The sequence below is a fragment of the Oncorhynchus mykiss genome, chromosome 25, assembly GCF_057628025.1.
Source record: "Oncorhynchus mykiss isolate SJ-2025 chromosome 25, ASM5762802v1, whole genome shotgun sequence".
NCBI lineage: Eukaryota > Metazoa > Chordata > Actinopteri > Salmoniformes > Salmonidae > Oncorhynchus > Oncorhynchus mykiss.
In genome coordinates, this window is record NC_143046.1 from 5,128,507 (window position 1) to 5,135,486 (window position 6,980).

The following is a 6,980-nucleotide window of genomic DNA, read 5'->3' on the forward strand; positions in this document are numbered from 1 at the left end:
GTTGCTAATGGGAACTACAAGGTGATGCAGATTGTTCTTACATCTCTGACTGTTCATATATCCTGTTATGTATCATTACTAACTACTGTACCTATAGCAGCGTCTGGTTTTGGCATAATACATTATGAAGATATCCCCCTACATGGACAAGAGGGGGGGCAGGACAAATATAATACTTGAGTAAAAGTAAAGATGCCTCGAAAGAAAATGACTCAAGTAAAAGGGAAAGTTTCCCAGTTAAAAACGAAAACATTAACTAGGCTTCAGCAGCTCCTGGTTTTGGACACACATCATGGTTTTCATTTGATGGTTTTGGCAGAAATCCTATGACAATATTCTCCAACCAAAATAATGGTGCTGGCCAATTATAAACAACACACAGATGTCAGACTTAAAGACACGTGGTTCTTACATCTCTAGCTGTTCTTATCATGCTATTCATCCCTGGATCAAACATACTTCCGTATGCTAATTAAGCACAACATACATTATATTAATAAGTGAGTCTTGGCATCGGGTTCGGAGTGGGTTTCTTTCATCCCATGTTTATCGGCTAATCAGCTCCTCTCCTGGAGATGCTGTGTTCTGTGCTGTCCTGTCATCATGGCTGTTCAATCAATTGGAAGCTTTTTGAATTTCATTGATCATCAAACTCATTAAAATATGTTTCTAAAGAGATTGATTTCTTTCATACACCAGAATACAGATCTGGCTGCTGTGTCTACTGAAACTTATGTTCAGCCAATAAAATAGCAGGTCTGATGTCTGTACAGGATATTAAGGCTGCGCTCCAAATGGCACCCTATTCCCTATTTAGTGCACTACGCTTGACTAGAGCTCATAAGGGTCTTCCCAGTGCCCTGGTCAAAATTAGTGCATTGAATAGGGAATAGGGTGTCATTTCATATGCAGCCTAAAGCATCATATAATAACTAGTTGAGAGCTGTACTCACCAGAGGTGTGGACGCGAGTCACATGACTTGAGACTCGACTTGACAAAATCAAAAAAGACTTGCAACTCAACTTTTACTTTAACACCAATGACTCGTGACTTAACTTGGACTTGAGCCTTTTGACTCGACCAGACTTGATACCCTCCCCAACCTTCCCCGAGCCTCCCCGAGCCTCCCCAACCCTCCCCGAGCCTCCCCAACCCTCCCCAACCCTCCCCGAGCCCAAATATAAAAAATGATGCTATAAAAAAAGTGTGCAGCACATCAACTCTTCATTTAACGGATTACAGTTTGAATCGGACAGCAGCCAATTAATTTTCAGATATAAAAACTACGCTGTAACCAACAAAAATGGATTTGCAACTTGCAAAACATGCAGGAAGAAAATTACAGATGGAGGCGCAACAATTTCCAACTTTGTTCGACATTTGAAGCTGCACAAAGAATGGTAAGTCGTGGCTAATATAGCCGACATCTACAGTATATCATTCATAACTTTGCTAGTGTAGCATGTAGGCTAACGTAACCATAAATCACTGAGCCTCAACACAGTCAGTCAGTGCGGGAACGTGATCATTGCACCCAAGATTGAGCTACAACTGGCTAAGCAGTTGGTAGTCTAAATCCTGCCTGATGTTATTGCTGTTCCTTAAACCATTGACATACTTCAGCCTACTGTAACCACACACACAGAGAGAGAGAGAGTGTGTGTGTGTGTTAAGGTTGGGCGATTGTGTACAAGCCTACAGCGCTTTCAGTGTTTTGCCCACAATCTCCAGCTGGTGGTGGGAGATGGCTTGAAAGAAACAAAAGGGATGACTCCTGTTTCAAAGTTATCAGAAATCAGCTCACCGCTGCAGTCAACACAACATTCAAAGAGGTGTTAGAGGCTGAATTTGGGGAAAGAGGCATCCCTGCTGCTGTCAACACAACATTCAAAGAGGTGTTAGAGGCTGAATTTGGGGAAAGAGGCATCCCTGCTGCTGTCAACACAACATTCAAAGAGGTGTTAGAGGCTGAATTTGGGGAAAGAGGCATCCCTGCTGCTGTCAACACAACATTCAAAGAGGTGTTAGAGGCTGAATTTGGGGAAAGAAGCATCCCTGCTGCAGTCAACACAACATTCAAAGAGGTGTTAGAGGCTGAATTCAGGGAAAGAGGCATCCCTGCTGCTGTCAACACAACATTCAAAGAGGTGTTAGAGGCTGAATTTGGGGAAAGAGGCATCCCTGCTGCTGTCAACACAACATTCAAAGAGGTGTTAGAGGCTGAATTTGGGGAAAGAGGCATCCCTGCTGCTGTCAACACAAGATGGAACTAAACACTGAGACAAGTCAAGGCAGTTGTTCAATGTGACCATCTAAAGCTCTGTCATGTTATAGAAAAGGCTGGGCACAAGACGTTGTTGTTCACAGTACAGGAGTGGAATAAGATGAAGGAGTTGGTGGACATCCTGAAGCCATTTGGAGAAGCAACAGATATGATACAGGGGGAGAAGATAGTCACAATCAGTTCTGTTGTTCCCTCGGTCCTGTCCCTGAATCACCACCTGGAGCAGCGGAAGCCTCAAGTCCATTTCCTGAGCGGCCTGGTCAGAAGTCTCCAGGCATCCCTGAACAGAATATTTATTGGAATCTTCATCAATGTGAAAATGGCCAGGACATAAGATGGAATCACTGCCCCATTTTCAGATCCAGTCTACCTCAAAGCAGCTGGCTTGGATCCGGCTTTTTCTCTGTGGGTGAAGCACCATGTGCTAGTCAAGGAGGTCAGGGAGGAGGTCAGGGAGGAGGTCAGGGAGGAGGTCAGGGAGGAGGTCAGGGAGGAGGTCAAGGAGGAGGTCAGGGAGGAGGTGGCACAAAGAGTGAAAGGGAAATATTATTGAGTTTAACGTGACCTTTTCTCATAATTTAATCCAATTGACTGCAACAATAATACTTGTTCAGGTTAACCCAGTACGTCACCAATACGCTAATACCGGCCATTTTGTTTCTGCTATGCTTTTACATGTTTTGCCAGAACTGATTCCGCAAGATGCTGCAGAGACTGAGCAAGCTGTGCCTCTTGTTGATGAGAAAGAGCGAGAGGACCATAGTCTTGGACATGAAGAAGGGCTGTTTGCGGCATACTGTAAGAGGCAGAAGAAAGCTGTTGGGACCTCTCCAACACTACAGTTAAGTCACTACCTTGACATATGCGAAGGACAGAATGCCCTCTTGTTCTGGGCAATGAACAGGAAGCATCTTCCTTCACTGTCCCGAGTGGCCATCAGGGTCTTGGCAGTGCCTCCAGTGGAGCGTGTCTTCAGGTGGCGTCAGACAAATGACTGACAGACTTTTATCGAATTTGGTCTTTTGCAAATGCAATGCATCATAGGGCCCTGAGATAAGATTTAAAAAAATGAAACTGTTTATGCATTACACACACACACAGTCTCCATGTTCAGGTTTTATCTCCTATCTATGGGATCTGTATTTTTTTCCCAGATATTTAGGCCAGTGTTCACATTGTAGGCCTACTTGAAGTTCAGTAGCTTTGATGTACATTTTAATAAATGATTGTAACATTATGGCAACATTGTTTTAGGTAGGTAGGTAGGTAGGTAGGGAGGGGGGAGGGGGGAGGGAGGGGGAGAGGGGGAGAGAGACAGAACTACAATATTTTGCTTTTGTTGTCATATTGGTGTGTCTTTCTCATGGCTACCCATGTATTTCCATGGAAATATAAAGTATTTGGAAAGTAATAAATATATATATTTTTTTTTTTAAGCGTTCATGATTTGTGTAAATGTAATATACTAACTATTACTCTTGTTAAAAATATGAAATGGTATTACATTTGGTGAAGCGCACATTATGACTTATTTAGGACTCAAAACTCAAAGTTTAGGAGACTTGAGACTTGACTTGAGACTTGACTTGCGACTTGTCAATCTTGACTTGGGACTTGTCGATCTTGATTTGGGACTTGACTTAGGACTTGTCGATCTTGACTTGAGAATTGACTTGGGACTTGAGTGCTAAGACTTGAGACTGACTTGTGACTTGTAAAACAATGACTTGATCCCACCTCTGGACTACTCACCATCCAGCCCTGATACATTATATAATAACTAGTTGAGTACTGTGCTCACCATCCAGCCCTGATACATTATATAATAACTAGTTGAGTCCTGTGCTCACCATCCAGCCCTGATACATTATATAATAACTAGTTGAGTGCTGTACTCACCATCCAGCCCGAGTACTTGATCATACTTTTATACAGAGCATGTAAGTTGCACTTTTACTGTCCCTTTGTAACTTGTGTGCCATAGGGAAGCACTTTGAGAGATCCTGTATGAAATAAAAACCTGCCTTGGTGTATTACCCTTTCAGATTTCTATTCAATCTGTAATCGCAGAAGTTCAGCATTATCGCGTGATTGAAACTTAAAAGGCAATGTTCCTGTGTTAGCGGAGACTGCATTCACGGTAAATGCTGCATATTTAATAAAATACCAATAAAATACCAAGCAATGCAGATGTAGAAGCACGGTGGCGAGGAAAAACTTCATAGAAAGGCAGGAACCTAGAGAGGTTGAGATTACAACAGTACATGGCCAAGACGGTCAAACGTTCATAGATGACCAGCAGGGTTAAAATAATAATAGTCACAGTGTAATAGAATCCTAAGTACAAATAATAAATCTGCAATTCAATCCAATTCAATACATCTGAGGTGACAACAAGAGAAAGGCATCGCCCTCTGTGAGATCCCAGATTCAATTTAGGATTTATGAGTCAGAATACAGTTATTCCATTATTAAATCCTCTTTTCCAGGAAAACAAAGAGAAATTTCAACACAAATAAACATTTTGTTTTATTGCAGTTATTTGATAAAAAAAAACAAAGAAACAAGTCCTATGTTATGAGTAAAAATGTTACGGAAGCTAAATAAATAAGTCAAGCAAATTGCCAGATGGTAGCCTCTCTCTTATAAACAAAACTAACTGCACAGGGAAACATCATATAATATATATGCCACTTAGCAGACTCTACAAGGTGTCGAAAGCGTTCCACTGGGATGCTGGCCCATGTTGACTCCAATGCTTCCCACAGTTGTGTCAAATTGGCTGGATGTCCTTTGGGTGGTGGACACATGGGAAACTGCTGAGCGTGAAAAACCCAGCAGCGTTGCAGTTCTTCACCCACTCAAACCGGTGTGCCTTGCACCTACCTTGTTCAAAGGAACTTAAATATTTTGTCTTGCCCATTTGCCCTCTGAATAGGACGTGTACACAATCGATGTCTCAAGGCTTAAAATTCGTTCTTTAACCTGTCTCTTCCCCTTCGATCTACACTGATTGAAGTGGATTTAACAGGTGATGTCAATAAAGTTATCATAGCTTTCAACTGGATTCACCTGGCCAGTCTATGTCATGTTTTCTACACTCTGTCTATTTCTGTATAACACATCCTGGAATGATTGAAAGAATAAATCTCTTATACGAGGAAAGATTAGGATTCACATGTAAAATCAGCAAAAAAGAGAAACGTCCCCTCACTGTCAACTGCGTTTACTTTCATCAAACTTAACATGTGTAAATATTTGTATGAACATAACAATATTCAACAACTGAGACATAAACTGAACAAGTTCCACAGACACGTGACTAACAGAAATGGAATAATGTGTCTCTGAACAAAGGGGGGGTCAAAATCAAAAGTAACAATCAGTATCTGGTGTGGCCACCAGCTGCATTAAGTACTGCAGTGCATCTCCTCCTCATGGACTGCACCAGATTTGCCAGTTCTTTCTGTGAGATGTTAGCCCACTCTTCCACCAAGGTACCCAGAAATTTCTGGGGGGAATGGCCCTAGCCCTCACCCTCCGATCCAACAGGTCCCAGACGTGCTCAGTGGGATTGAGATCCGGGCTCTTCGCTGGCCATGGCAGAACACTGACATTCCTGTCTTGCAGTAAATCAAGCACAGAACAAGCAGCATGGCTGGTGGCATTGTCATGCTGGAGGGTCATGTCAGGATGAGCCTGCAGGAAGGGTACCACATGAGGGAGCAGGATGTCTTCCCTGTAACGCACAGCGTTGAGATTGCCTGCAATGACAACGAGCTCAGACCGATGATGCTGTGACACACCGCCCCAGACCATGACGGACCCTCCACCTCCAAATCGGTCCCGCTCCAGAGTACAGGCCTCGGTGTAACACTCATTCTTTCGATGATAAATGCGAATCCGACCATCACCCCAGGTGAGATAAAACCACGACTCGTCAGTGAAGAGCCCTTTTTTGTCAGTCCTGCCTGGTCCAGCGACGGTGGGTTTGAGCTCATAGGCAACGTTGTTGCAGGCGATGTCTGGTGAGGACCTGCCTTACAACAGGCCTACAAGCCCTCAGTCCAGCCTCTCTCAGCCTATTGTGGACAGTCTGAGCACTGATGGATGGATTGTGCGTTCCTGGTGTAACTCAGGCAGTTGTTGTTGCCATCCTGTACCTGTCCCACAGGTGGGATGTTCAGATGTACCGATCCTGTGCAGGTGTTGTTACACGTGGTCTGCCACTGCGAGGACGATCAGCTTGTTCGTCCTGTCTCCCTGTAGCGCTGTCTTAGGCATCTCACAGTATGGACATTGACATTTATTGCCCTGGCCACATCTGCAGTCCTCATGCCTCCTTGCAGCATGCCTAAGGCACGTTCACGCAGATGAGCAGGGACCCTGGGCGTGTTTCTTTCTGTGTTTTTCATAGTCAGTAGAAAGACCTCTTTAGTGCACTAAGTTTTCATAACTGTGACCTTAATTGCCTACCGTCTGTAAGCTGTTAGTGTCTTAACGACCGTTCCACAGGTGCATGTTCATTAATTGTTTATGATTCGTTGAACAAGCATGGGAAACAGTGTCTCAACCCTTTACAATGAAGATCTGTGAAGTTATTTGGATTTTTACGAATTATCTTTGAAAGACAGGGTCCTGAAAAAGGGACTTTTCTTTCGTTTACAATAGCCTACCCACTTAAATAACAAAATA

The 6,980-nt window shown here is 43.4% G+C and overlaps 1 pseudogene; it reads left to right on the forward strand.

Annotated features, from left to right (window-relative positions):
* Nucleotides 1-207: 207 nt before the first annotated feature.
* Nucleotides 208-3,464, forward strand: LOC149971519 (uncharacterized; annotated as a pseudogene).
* Nucleotides 3,465-6,980: the final 3,516 nt, after the last annotated feature.